We start from the raw sequence: 12,368 nt of genomic DNA on the forward strand, positions 1-12,368 counted from the left end.
TGAATATTTCACCTGTGTTTTTTAAATACTAAAGGCAAATATGACAAAATAGTAATATTTGCTAATTCCAGGTAGAGAGAACATGTTCATTTATTATAATATCCTTTGTACTTTCCTTTACACATTGTCAAGATATTTAATTTTTTTTTTAAATGTAAAACTAAGATTCTAGAAAGGGATAATGATGAACTTTTCTGAATGACTATAGCAGAAGTTCTTAACCTGGGTTCTCAGAAACCCAGGATGTATTTATGGCGTTCTAGGAGCCCCTCAAATTATATCTATGTATGACTTTTTTCTAGGCAACAGTTTTATAGATTTCTTCAGATTCGTCCAAATTTCTATAAATCTCTTTGGTGTCATATTATATAAAATGGTACATTTCATAGATTATTTAAATATAAGCAATGTTCTAAGCTGCTGAGAAAGGAGATTTTTTTAAAAATGGAGTTACTGTGGCTAAGAGATTTAAAATGGAGCCGGGAGGCTCTTCAGGAAGGTGCCCTCAGGCAGCCAACGTCACCGAAGCCAAGGTCTGCAAAATCAAAAGCTTCAGTGTTTCTGAGGACATCTGGTGCCATGAAACAACCACAAGATAAGGAAATCAGTAAAGGAATTTGAGGGACATTTGAAGAACTTGAAGGACATTCAAAAAGCCCCAAGTGTCCACCAATAATAATTTTTTACAAACAACTTATGCAATCTTTTTTTTTTCTTTAAAAACCCTCGCTTGGAACCCACCAGATGGTCACAGTTGGGTGGCTACCTGAATCTGTGCTCACCAAACTGCACTTCCAAGACCCTCCCAAAAATGCTTTTTTTTTGCCTTGCTTCTCAGTCTATAATTTCTCAGTCAACACTGACTTCCCATAACATATTTTAGTTCTAGGGAACAAATGAGCTTAGTGCTTTCCATCAGGGCTAAAACAGATTATCCAGCATTTTAATGAAAACCAAGTCACTGGGGTTACTTGCTATTTTCGTGTTAAACCACAATGTTGCCATCTATACTTGGAAGAAAACTCCCCACTTCTACTTTGGACCTAAGAGCTCATTTCAGAGTGATTAAAACAAAAATTTTTTTTGGTATTAGTTATATAAGAGACCCATTGTTTATATGCACTCTTAATGTTTATACAGACACAATGTTTATTTTGTAGCATCTTTATAAAATTCAAACACTTAGCTTGTAAGTATGTTGAAATCGGAATTTTACAAATAATTTATTAACCATTATATATTTGGTAGTGAATGATATGTTCTTATGTCAGTACCTACCTATGAGACTATCCTATATGTTTAAAGAAAATTACCTGCTCTTTAATATTCTTGAGACAAATGTTAAACAAATATAATTGGCTGTTGATAATAAAATAAAAGGAAGCTATGTGATAGAATTCCTTCCTTTCATAATTCTCCCTTCCTTCTTTCCTTCCTTCAACATTATAGGAAATTATTTGCATCAACTTAGATTAGCTCAGTATCAACAACCAGTTATCACAGCCTTCTGACACTTACTTAAAAGAACTAGTTCACTCACAGCTCAGCGATGATGGTTAATTTTGTGTGTCAGTTTGTCTCGGTTATGGTCTCCAGCTGTCCTCAAACACTGGCCTAGATGTTGCTGTGGAAATAGTTTGCAGATGGCATTAGCATCTATAGTCATTTAATAAAGGAGATTACCCTCAATGATGTGGTGGGCCTCATCTAGTCAGCTGGAGGTCCTAAAAGCAAGAACTGAGAGTTCCAGGATCCAAAGATCTTCTGCCTCAAGATTTCAATATCACCTTTACCAGAATTTCCAACCTGATGGTCCACCCTACAAAATTCAGACTTGCCAGCTCCTGCAATGGCGTGAGCCAACTCCTCAAAATAAATATCTTTATTTATAGAGAAAGAGAGACAGCAAGAGAGAGCTAGATATCCTGTTGGTTCTGTTTCTTTGGAGAACCCTAATATACCAGCATTTAAAGAGCAGGTGGTAAAAATTGCTTCTTCTGTTTGGGAATCATGTCAAGTTTTCTACACTTGTTCCCTTTGTGAGCCCAAGACAAAGGTATGAATAAAATCCAACATTTACCCCTACTCTACCTGTGGCCAAGAGTCATTGGATGGTTTCTATTCTGCCTTTTCCACTGAAGTAGTGACGCTTGGCTTCCAGCCATGCTTAAGGAGTCCTGAAAAACCAGGGATTACTGCTCTATATGCAAAGCGTTTTACATTGTAACCTTGACCATTTTGACAAAGACCTCACAGACGTACCCACAAAGAGGGAGATCTGTCCACAGGGTGCTGTAGCAATAACAGTAGAGGACGAAAGTGAGGACACCAGACAGAAGCAAGGAATTCAAGAGCAAGCCTCTGACCAGCTTTTCCTCCAGAGGCTGGTGGCAGGAATTAGCATTCCCTTTTTGCCTTTTTTCTGTACAGATCCTCCTCCTTCCCTTGCCAGGACAAGCCTAAACTGAAGAAACTGGTTGGTTTACAGGAGGCTGAAGTTTTTTGCTTTCCAAATGAATATCAATGCTTTAATCCTGCCATCCTTGGAAGTCCAGGCACAGAATCCAAAGAGTTTCAGTGTCTCAATTGGATTTAAAGTGCAATTGCAAAGTGTCCTTTCACATGTTCTTTTTCTTTTGAAAATGAACATATATTTATTGCACATAATCCATGCACATTCTGAGCAGGTTAAAATAGTGCAGAAATATAGAAAATAAGAGCCCACCCCTACACCCTGAGATAGCCTATGAGACTCGTAGTAGAGGTCAGTAACCTTGGGGGGGTGCTGGGCTCCGAACACTCAGAGCCCCCGCCAAGACGCGGCTCAAGAGGAAGCCCCAGATAACTCCAAACAAAAGGCCTCTTTATTGGTCCTCTGAGAGCTACAGGCCCATCATAAGGAACCGATCAGAACAGGAAACATCTGGGCCCCTCCCCAACATTAGGAAGGGGGAGGAGGAAAGGTCTTCAAGGGCTTAACGATTTAAAAATAAAAAATACATTTAAAAAAGGAAATTAAGAATAAAAAGGCTTAACACGGGACCCCAAGTGCACGACTCACCCTGTAGCATGCCTGCACCCTGTCTGGAGTTGTGTACTTGATATTAAGGAATTGCTGTTGATTTGTTAGGTATGTTATTGGCATTATGTTATGTTTTTAAAAAGGTCCTTATTGTTTAGAGACTTGTACTAAAATATTTATGGATGAAATAATGTGATGTTGGGATTTGCTTCAAATTATACCATTATCAGGAGGACTGGGTGGGATATAGATGCAACATTAGTGGCCTTGTGTTGCTAATTGCTGCAGTACATTTGCTGAGTGACAGATTCATGGCATCCACTATACTCTTCTCCCTACTTTCATTAATGTTTGAAATTTCACAACATAAAAATATTTTTAACTGCTTTGCAAAGATTGTCATTTATCCTAATAGGTTGAAGTATTAAAGGTTCTGGGGTTGCTTCTGAATCCTGAGATTTGGCACAGTGTTTGTTACAGTGAGGGAGGAATGCTCAGCCCAGATGAGCCTCTTGAATTCAGGCTCAACGATCCATTCACAATGACACCCTTCTCTGAACTGCCCACCACCTGGCATAGAGGTGATGGGCTCCTGCCAATCATGTGTGTACTACATAATTCCAACCCCATCACAACTGACTTGACCAGGTCCATTGATCACCTGACTCAAATGAAACCCAGTCAGTCCTCATCCTGGGAATCTGGAGCACCTACACGTGGGCTATTGACATCACTTGGGCTTCCCACAGCAGAGCAGGTGGGCTCTGAGAGGGAGTATCTGGAGTGGAGTGTTCTAAGACCAAAGCAGAAGCTGCAAGCCATCTTCCATGTAGCCTAAAAGTCATGCAGTGGTACTGCCATCACATTATATTGGTTTCAGGCAAGTCAGTAGGGCCAGCCCAGATTCAGCAAGAGAGGAATTCCTTACCACTTCTCTATGGAAGAAGTGCTAAAGAATTTGCTGCCATCTTTAATCCAACACATGCCATAAACAAAAGATTTAGATTTAGTGAGAAGCCCATTTATGCTTTGGAATTGAGGTAGAGGTAGACAGTTGGAGGAGAAAAGAAGAAAATTCAGACACTGAAGTATCCATGAAAGGAAATTCCTCTAATTCCTCATATCAGCCCAGTCAAACTGAGAGGGGCAAGTTAAGAAATACCAGAACCCCGATATGGTTTGGGGTATCTGAGAGCATGGAACACATTAGCCTTGCTTCCTCCAAATCCAGAATGACTCATCTGAGTGGAAATGTCTGGGGGCAAGGTCTAGGTAGATGGGCGTGAGACAGCCCCAGAGGTCATATCCCAGGAAGGGCCTGGAAGAGCCAAGCAATTTCCAAAGCACAGTTCTAAATTCGAAAGACCTTGTGGTATTAACCAAAGGGGTGCAGCAGTTATCTGCTAAGCCCATCACCTGGAGACAAGATGGGAATGAGGATATCCTGGCAGTCTCCTGGGTGGAAAGGTGTCTGTTGAGAACAGAATATCCCTCTTCCTGGCTTCCATAAGCTTATGAAACTTAGATGCAATCCTAGAGAAAATGTAAGTGTAGGTGATGGGGAAGGAATCCAGAAGTGGCAAAGATTTAGTCTGTTCCCCTGGTGACATGGGACTGGAAATAGATATTGAACTCATAGCAATATAAAGAAAGTCTTACACACTTGAGTTAGTGAACTGAATCATCCCTAACTACACATACAACATAATGTTCTCTATGTGGAGTTGATATTGCTTAGAATCATGTTTCAAATATCAGTAAAATATTTTCAAAAGAAAATAAACCATACAAGAGATGCATTTTGCCTTGCAGGAAATAGAGGAAAAAGCATCTTGTTTTTTATTGTGTTCTTCACAATAATTTCTGGGACTCTGATAGATCTCAAAGTATATAATCCCCAAGAGACGGCCTGGATAGAATTATTCTGAACAGCATGACCAGCAAGGTTTTAAGATTTCCTAAATGCAGAAATATAGTCTGAATGCAAGAGTCTAATTTAATTATCTGAGTTAAATATTTTGAGTCAGAATGTCTCAATTTAATATTCTACTGGGAAATTTATCTCTCAAAAGTCAATGAAGCTGGATTATAGCTGAAAAGATTTAACATTATATGATAATTTGAAGACCATGCAATTATATAAAAGTGCAAATCAGAACTAAGGCACCCTAATTTATATGAAATTTGATTTCAGGTCATTCTACCTAACCAAAAAAAAAAGACTTGTAAATAATTCAAATAAATTTGAAATGAAAATTTCAAGCATGGAGAACAAGTTGCTGATTTATTTAGACATATGGCCATTATATTGTGTGCCCATGAGGCTGTATTTTTAAATAAAATTATCCATAGGTGTACCATATAATGATAACTCCTCAGTCTATTCATCCAAAGTGTACATATTATTAATTCGATGTGAGAGAGTAAGAAGTGTCTTTGGCAAATATAACTGAATCAGAAGGTCAATTCATTTTATTTTATTTTTTAAAGATTTATTTTTTATTTATCCGCCCCCCACCCCCAGTTGTCTGCTCTCTGTCCATTCGCTGTGTGTTCTTCTGTGACCACTTCTATCCTTATTGGCGGCACCAGGAATCTGTGTTTCTTTGCGTCATCTTGTGTGTCAGCTCTCATGTGTGCGGCGCCCTTCTTGGTCAGGCTGCACTTTCTTTCACGCTGGGCAGCTCTCCTTACGGGGCGCACTCCTTGCGCTTGGGGCTCCCCTATGTGTGGCAGGGCACTCCTTGCGCGCATCAGCACTGCGCGTGGGCCAGCTCCACCGGTCAAGGAGGCCCGCAGTTTGAACCGTGGACCTCCCATGTGGTAGGCGGGCGCCCTAAACACTGGGCCAAGTCCGCTTCCCTCAATTCATTTTAAAGCATGAGTTGTAGTTTTAACTTTCATTAAAGCTATACATTTATTATCTTCTTTGAAAGAATTATAAATAGTTTCAGCATCTGTGACTTACTGTCATGCATATAGTTAACAAATTCTAGATGAATTGTTAGATTTAAACAACTGAATTTATTTGATTGAAAATGTGCTGACTTCCTCAGTCAAATGACACTACATCCAACTATGAGCAATAAGGATTAATAGGATAACACCTTGCACCATCTTTTTCTAGCTCTCTTTTCCCAACTACTTCCAAGTATCTTTTTTTTAAATTTTAAGTCAAGGGACATCATTAAAAGTAGGCTTAAAAGGCTCCAAGATCAATGATCACAGGTCTTTCTACCTATTTACAGAAAAGGAGGGATTAGAAGCAATTATTATGCATTTATCTCATTCTAGCCAGAAGCACTTCAGCAAAGGAAAAGCAGGAAAGCAGAGAATTTCAAAGCTTTCAAATGTGTATTTGAAGTAAAAATTCAAAGGTTATAATCCATCGTTTAAAGTGTGTAAGATTAAAAGGAATGAAATATACTGGTAACACTGAATGTCTTTTCAAATGATATTTTTCCTCAGCCTTCTGAAGTTTTCTCACCAATTGTCTTGGCATCATGCCCCCATTCTACTTTGTTTATTGAAAGCAGATTTTAGTAATGTGAATAATTTCAGAGAAAGAAAGAAGATATCCCCATCAATAAAACTCAATCAGTAACCCAGCACACAGTACATTTTCATGTGTCCTTGGGTATTGAATATGTATTTCTAGGGTTATAGAAAATCTGTATGTCCTGCTAAGGACATAAGGTGAGGGTTGCTTTGCTTGAGTAAAGATGCTATCATGGCATGTGTTGCTAGTTTGATTTGGAAAGGTCTTAAATTAAGCAAAATCAATTTTTACTTTAAGAATTTCAAATGACATATTAATGTTTAAATTAACAAATTTAACATTAATTTTATGTTTCAAAATTGTCAGCCAAGCTCGAACAGATATTTGTAAACCAATGTTCAGAATAGAATTTTTCACAATAGCCAAAAGGTAGAAACAATCCCAGTGTCCATCGACAGATGAAAAAATAAACCAAATGTGGTGTACACACAATGAAATATTATTCAGTCATAGAAAGGAATGACATTCTGATACATGCTACAACATGGATGAACCTGGAAGATATCATATTGGATGAAATAAGCCAGATACAAAAGGACAAATATTATAGGATCTCATTGATATGAAATAATTAGAATAAGCAAATTCACAGAAGAAAAAATTAGAATTTAGGTTACCAGGGGCAGGGGCAGGGGTAGGAGTGGGGAGTTAATGCTTAAATTGTACAGAGTTTCTATTTGGGGTGATGGAAAGTTTTGGTAATGAATGGTGGTGTTGGTAGCACAACATTGTGACTGTAACGAATGTCACAGAATTGATACAGAAAGAGGTTAAAATGGGAAAATTTATGTTGTATAGGTTACCACATAAATTTTTTTAAAGTATTTTAAAAATTGTCAACAAATTTTAAAACATGGCACTTTTCATTTAAGAGAAATTTTAGCCTTAACCATCTAGAGGTGTTTTCTCCGCATATCTGTACGTGTGTGAAGTCATATGTGTGAGCATATATATGCATTCTTGTATTGGAAGCTTCATTTCAAGAAAGCTTAGCATAGGCAAATGGTGGCTTTTTCTCACGATGGTCTGCAGATGACCCTGCAGGTGCTGCCAATAATGCCAGTGGCTCAGGTGATTCCAGAGGAAATAAAAGGAAAAAAAAAAAAAGAAAGAAAGAAAGAAAGCTTAGCATAAAAAGATTAATCTATAAAGGAATGGATGTGGCTCAAGCTGTTGAGCACCCACCTCCCACATGGGAGGTCCCAGGTTAGGTCCCCAGTGCCTCCTAAAAACAAAAACAAATGAAAAAAAACAATTCAGGGGAGCCAGTGTGGCTCAATGGTTAAGCACCAGCTTTCCACATATGAGGTCCTGGGTTTAATCCCAGCCCCTAGTACCTAAAAAAAAAAAAAAATTCTATAAAACACAATATTACAGGCAATTGTTCATACTGCTACAGGGCTGCCTTTTAAAAAAAACTTTGTATTTTGCAATACAATCAAACGTATAGGACAGCTGCAAAAATAATACAAACCCCAAACGGAACTCCAACATACCCCATGCCACCAGGTACCCTGATTAACCAATTCTGACATTTTGCCACATCTGTCATATCGTTCTGTTTAACTGTCTATCTGTTCATTTTCTGAACACTTGCGTATAGGTTGTATACCTCATGCTCTTTGAACATTTAATACTGCCATGTGTATTTCCTAAGAACAAGACTATTCACTTGTGTAACCACCTTAAATGCAGTTATCAAGTTCAAGAGATTTAACAGTGATATAAAGCTTACAGTCTATACTACAATATTTAATGTGTCCTAATAATACCTCTTTGAGCATTTTCTCCTCCCCTGCTATATCCCATCCAGTATCATATGTTGCATTTAATTGTCATTATCTCTTTAGTCATTCTTTTTTTAAAATTGTGGCCGCATAGACTCGATACACATTTTCCCATCTCAACCACTCCCAAGCATACCATTCAATAGGGTTAATCACAGTCACAATATTGTGGTACCTTTACCACCTTCCATTACTAAAACTTTCCCATCTCCCCAAACAGAAACTCTAAATGCATCATGAACTAACTACCCATGCGCCTGCTCTCCACCCCTAGCATCCTGTACTGTCCCTATAAGCTTTCCTATTCTCTGATATTTCTTTGTAGTTATCACAGGGCTTAAATTTAACATCCTAAATCTATAACAATCTCATTTGCTTTGGTACCAACTTAATTTCAAGAGTACAGTATATACAAACTATGTTTCAGTACCTTTCTATCCCCCGTCCTTTTTGTAGTTCTTTCACAGAGCTGCTTTTGGTTTTGAAATGAGTTGGTGAGTCTCTTTAAGTAGGAGTCTCACTGAATATTTTAAATTTTTTCTGTTAAAATGTTTTGACTCACAGTTATTTCTCAGTGAAACTATACCTGGCAAATATTAGTCTCAGTCATAGCTATTAATTGGCCCCTCTTCTGTATTATGAAGTGTTAAAATTCATTTATTTTACAGATTTTACAAATATTACCAACATACTTATCTATTAAACTCCAGAAAGGTAATTTAATTTGGTGTGGCAAATCTGCACATTATTACTGATTTTCAGATTTATCATCCTTTTTTGGTACAGGAACTAATTAATTTTTTTCTTTAATTCAAGTTATGCTTTCAAATAGTTACAATGGGAAACTATACTTTCTGAAATACTGTTATCTGCTGGGAAAAATCTATATGGAAGAGAACAGATCTTTGGCTTCCATGTTACCATATACAAGGATCCATATCTTGATCCAGTTCCCCCGGTATTTGGGGAAATTAATATCCACTTTCATTTCAATAGTACATATATATAGAATCTCTCTGGAAAATGGGGGATGGCATAAGGATTGCTTACAAAAGTGTAAATTCTTTCTTAGAAAAACTTTTTATAATATTATGTTACCGATTCTGCCAAGGGGATATATTTAACCTATAGTACAGTAAATATAAATTAATGTATAAATCAGTATATGTATCAAAAATTTAAAAATTATTTCCTTTCATTTTCTAACTAAACTAAGCCACAGATAGCATAAAAAAGTTGGTAAACCTAGAATGCAAATCAGTCACAAATCATTGTAATAATTTCCAATCATTTGTTGTTATTTTTATAAGACATCCGCATGCTCTTGGCTGCAGGTTGGTAGTGAGTACCCCCCCTTTGAAGGCCATCAGCTCCTGTTTGGGGGTGTGGGTGCGGGGGCGGTGTTTTCCTGCAGTTGTGACTCTCAGTGAGTTCCTACTGGCCCATTGAAGGGTGGGAGAAGTAGAAGCTTCTCGGTACTGCTAACCTTTGGTGTTTGATCCATACCATCCCTTGTGGGCATCTTAATCCTACCCCCACTTTGTAAACAGGTATTTCATTAAACTCTCCTCAGTCCCTGAATTAGTCAGCTAAAGAGGTGCTGATACAAAATACCAGAAATCAGTTGGGTTTTATAAAGGGGATTTATTTGGGGTAGAAGCTCACAGTTACCAGGCCGTAAAGAGTAAGTTACTTCCCTCATGAAAGTCTATTGCCACGTGTTGGGGCAAGATGCCTGCTGATGTCTGCCAAGAGTTCAGGCTTCTTGAATTCCTCTCTTCCCGGGGTTCCGTATTTCTTCAGGCTCAGCTGCTGTGCTCTCTCCACAAGGCCCACTGTAGCCTATCAGGTGAATGGCTCTGTCTGTCTCCCTGAGGCTTCTGCCTTGTCTAAGGAGCTGTCTCTGTTCCTTTGTGTTCTTCTGTGTGTTCACTTCCCAGGGCTCAACTCCCAAAGTTTCAACTCTGTCCTTCACCATCTCCTTTCTCTGTGAGTCGCCGCCCACCAGGGGGTGGGGACTCAACACCCTGCTGACATGGCCCAATCAAAGTCCTAATCATAATCAATTAAACTGTCAGACCAGTTTACAAACATAATCCAATAACTATTTTTGGAATTCCTAAACTAGTCAAACTTCTATGTCCCCATTTCTGAGTGGTCCCTTTACTTCCTGCTAGGACCCTCATTGCTACAACTTCACAATGATCTATGAGTCTTTGTATGCATATCTTTTCCTCACTTCAGTTATGCATCCCTTGAAGGATAGGGTGATAACATTCCATTGTGTTAAGGTAGGGTGATAACATTCCATTTGTGTTCCTCAACAACAATGAGGAAAATCCTACCTATATAGTCACTTATATAGTCAGAATAATAAAAGACATTATAAAATATATGCTGTAAACTGGGGAGTGCTGGGTCTGATGAGGTTCTAGAATAGGGAATAAGAGCATATTGTTGTAGGGATGTTTAACAAAGGCCTCTCCTCCTCATAACTCTTTTGAGGAGTCTCAAGCCAGAGAAGGAGTCAGCAAATATGTAAAGGGAATTGAGAGCCTCCTGGGAGGCCATCTTGGAACATCATCCCAGTACTGAGATGACCTAACACCAGGTGAGCAGAATGAACATGAGGCCAATGCCCTATGCCTGTGTCTGCCCCACCCCACCCCACCATGTAGAAGCTCATGCTACCAGAAGGGGCAATCGGACTAGTGACACAGGCTTAGTCCCACAGAACCTAGGTTTCCTGAGGGGCTACTAGTTATGCACCCAGTAGGTGGCTGAAGCTAGAAACTCCTCCTTCCCAGCCTCTCCAGGACGGAGGCATACTGGAGTGGGGACCACGGGTAAAGACGTTATATTCTGATCTGTATTTTGGAATCCTGGACCTGAGCGAGTCTAAGAAAGGAGACCTCGTCTTCCTTACCTCTGCAGTTACAGAAGGGGAGGATGCTGCTGCTCAGCCAGACAAATGGCAGCCTGCTTTTCCACAGAACATCCTTAATCCTTAGGTCAGAGATCTATGGGACAATGGGATTTCCATGTGGCACAAATAGCAACAAAGATCAAGGATGGCAGCAGAGGGCTGATGGGATTTTCTACTGATCTCATGGCTACTTGACTCCACGGATGGAGTAAACCTCTAAGGTTGTTGAACTTAACATGGGAAAGAGACTCCCAAGGGGAAAGAACATTCTTCGTATTCTGAGAGGGATGCTTGAGTGATTCAATATGAATATTTAAAAGATTTTATTTTTGCATATGTCATGCTGGTCAAGCAGGGCATATGGTCACACTTTAGTGGCTCCCTCTTTTCCTCAGGACAAAACCCAGACTTCTTGCTGTGGCCTTCAGGGTGCTTAGGACTCAAGCCCTGTTCTTTCATCTTACCTCAGTCTCACCCCTCCCCATCCTGTGCCCTAATGCTGCATTCCTGTTGGACGATTGCTGTTTCCTTAAAGGCTGTGCTCTATCCCTCTCTGGCAGGCCTTTGACTTTGCTGAGCCCCTGCCTGGATTCTGTCCATTCCCACTCCCCACCACAGCTCCACCCATCTCACTAACTCCTTGCTCTGCCCCAGACCTCACGTCCAACCTTAGGCCCCTCCTTGCAAAGCCCATTCTGATGTGCAGATTCCCACAAAGGTGTCCTGATGAGCTGCCTGCCCAGCAGTCTCATCCGCTGCCACGGCATACATGATTTTGGATTTGAGTGGCCTGTTTTCTTGCTTTCTCACTAAAGTGAGGACAGAAGCTGGATCTTGCTTGTTATGCATTACTCCCCAGCCTCTAGAGCATTGGTCTATAATTGAAATAAAATAATAATTGGTTCATTAAATAATTGGAAAAAGGTCAGTTATCTAAAGGAAAAGAGTTTTATAAGAAAAGAAAAACAATTATACTGTTGGTAAAAAAAGTTAGCAAAATACAAGGGGAAAAACTATACGTAACTGAGAGCATCAGATGCAAATTTCTGCTCAATTATTTTTGATAAGGTGTAT

The 12,368-nt window shown here is 39.2% G+C and overlaps 1 non-coding gene across 1 annotated transcript; it reads left to right on the forward strand.

The window, feature by feature from the left end:
* The first annotated feature begins 7,578 nt into the window (after nt 1-7,578).
* LOC111761376 (small nucleolar RNA SNORD35) lies at nt 7,579-7,665 on the forward strand. Its single transcript, XR_002794761.1, has one exon. It is a non-coding gene; the product is annotated as a small nucleolar RNA SNORD35 (small nucleolar RNA).
* The last annotated feature ends 4,703 nt before the right edge of the window (nt 7,666-12,368 follow it).

This window comes from Dasypus novemcinctus, chromosome 11 (assembly GCF_030445035.2).
Source record: "Dasypus novemcinctus isolate mDasNov1 chromosome 11, mDasNov1.1.hap2, whole genome shotgun sequence".
NCBI lineage: Eukaryota > Metazoa > Chordata > Mammalia > Cingulata > Dasypodidae > Dasypus > Dasypus novemcinctus.